The 2,395-nt window shown below is 37.9% G+C and overlaps 1 protein-coding gene across 1 annotated transcript in view; it reads right to left on the bottom strand.

Annotated features, from left to right (window-relative positions):
* RABL2B (RAB, member of RAS oncogene family-like 2B) overlaps window positions 1-2,395 on the bottom strand; it is a 14,482-nt gene that overhangs the window by 11,074 nt on the left and 1,013 nt on the right. The window lies entirely within an intron of this gene.

Genomic DNA, 2,395 nt, shown 5'->3' with positions numbered 1-2,395 from the left:
ACTTCCTAATTCTTTCTATGAAACAAACATTACCCTGATCCAAAGCCAGATAATGACTCCACAAGGAAAGAAAACTACAGGACAACATCCCTTACAAAATATAAGTTAAACTCCTCAACAAAATACTAGCAAATGAAATTCAGCAGCATATTCAAAGGATTATATACCATGAACAAGGGAGATTTGTCCTCAGAATACAAAGTTGGTTCAACTCAAGAAAGTCAATCAACCTAATACATCATATTAATAGAATGAAGAATAAAATCACATGATCATCTCATAAGATACAGAAAAAGCATCTGAAAAATTCCACATCATTTCATGATGAAAACACTCAATAAACTAGGAGAGAAGGGAACCTCCATAACAGGATAATGGCCATATATGAAAACCCCACAGCTAACATCATTCTCAATGGTCAAAGCTTAAAAGTGTTCCCCCTAAGATCAGGAACAAAGCAAGGATGCCTGCTTTTACCACCGCTATCCGACCTTGTACTGTAAATTCTAGCCAAAGCCCCCATGTGAGAAAAGGAAATAAAAGTCACTCAAACTGAAAAGGAAGAAGTAAAATTAAAGAATCCAAAAAAAAACCTGTTACAATGCTGCAGGATATAAAGTCAGCACACAAAAATCAGTTGCATTTCTATATACTAGCAATGAACAATATGAAAAGGAAATTAAATAATTCCTTTTATGATAGCATAAAAAAAGAATAAAACACTTAGTAATAAATTTAACTGAGGAGGCATAAGACTTGAGCACTGGCAACTACAAAATTTTGCTGAAAGAAATTAAACAAGGCAAATACATGGAAAGACATCTGTATCCATGAATTTGAAGACTTAATATTGTTAGATAGATAACCACCCAAAGCAATCTACAGATTCAATGCAATCCCTATCAAAATCCCAATTGCTTTTTTTGATTGAAATAGAAAAACATATTGTAAAAATTCATATGGAGTGTCAAGGGACCCCATGCAGCCCAAAAAATTTTTGAAAAAGAACAAAGTTGGAAGACTCATGCTTCCTGATTTAAAAACTTCGTACAAAGCTACAGGAATCAAAACAGTGTGGTCCTGGCCTAAGGAAAGACATAAAGACCAATGGAATACAGAGCCCAGAAATGAATCCTCCCATATAGGGACAACTGATTTTTGACAAGGGTGCCAAGATCATTCAATGGGGGAAAGGAGAGTCTCTTTAACAAATGGTGCTCCGAAAACTGGATATCCACGTCTACAAGAATGAAGAGGGATCCTTACCTCACACCATATAAAAATGTTAACCCAACACAGATCGAAGGGCCAGGTGCAGTGGTTCACACGTGTAATCCTAGCACTCTGGGAGGCCAAGGTGGGAGGATCACTTGAGGTCAGGAGTTCAAGACCAGCCTGAGCAAGAATGAGACCCTGTCTCTACCAAAAACAGAAAAATTAGCTGGGTGCAGTTGAAAGCACCTGTAGTTCCAGCTACTGAGGAGGCTGAGGCAAGAGGATTGCTTGAGCCCAAGAGTCTGCAACTGTAGTGAGCTATGATGATGCCATGGTACTCTACCCAGGGAAACAGAGTGAGATTGTGTCTCAAAAAAACAAACAAACAAAAAAAGATCAAAGAACTAAACTTAACTAAAACTATAAAACTCTTAGAAGAAAATATATGAGAAAATCTTCATGACTTTGAATTTAGAATAATTCCTTAAATATGACACCAAAAGCACAGGAAATACGAGAAAAAAAGGTAAGTTAGACTTCCTCGAAATTTCAAACTTGTGTACATCAAAGGACACTATCAAGAAAGTGACAAAGTCAACCCACAGATTGGGAGAAAAACTCCCAAGTGAGTTAGATTCACAGGTTAGAGATAATGAAAAATGGCATAAAATTAAGTCCAAAGAAATTAAACGAGAGAAATAAATGGAAAGTCCATGAAACCTTGAATCAATGTTTTCTCACCCACTCACCTTCCCTCAGATACACTGTTCTCACCATGGTGTTTGTATCTGGGATGTTTTGCATGAGATACTGCTAGGGGCTGGGGACTGGCTTGTCTTCTAAATATTGTGGCTGTGGAGGCCAATGTTATGGTAATCTTTGATGTCCTGTTAACTATGTACACACTCTTTTTTGGTATTGTTTTACATGAGGCTTATAAGAGACAAGCATTAAACTTGGGGGTTGGGTAGTATGGAGTTGGCAGGCCACCCGGTGTCTCACACCCAGCTATATCCTCCAAAAGCTCCATCAGTTATGTAGCTGACAATCTGTTCTCCACCTACCTGCCTTTCCCATTTTCTCTTTGTTGGTTTGAAATTGAGGTGAGGATAGAGGGGGTGTTATTTATTGGGCAGCCTCCCCAAACTACAACAGCTACCCTCATTTTTATTGTATATGC

This window comes from Propithecus coquereli, unplaced genomic scaffold, assembly GCF_000956105.1.
Source record: "Propithecus coquereli isolate 6110/MARCELLA unplaced genomic scaffold, Pcoq_1.0 Scaffold294, whole genome shotgun sequence".
Classification (NCBI taxonomy): Eukaryota; Metazoa; Chordata; class Mammalia; order Primates; family Indriidae; genus Propithecus; species Propithecus coquereli.
Note: the sequence above shows the minus strand (reverse complement) of the source record. Positions and strands in the feature narration are given on the sequence as shown.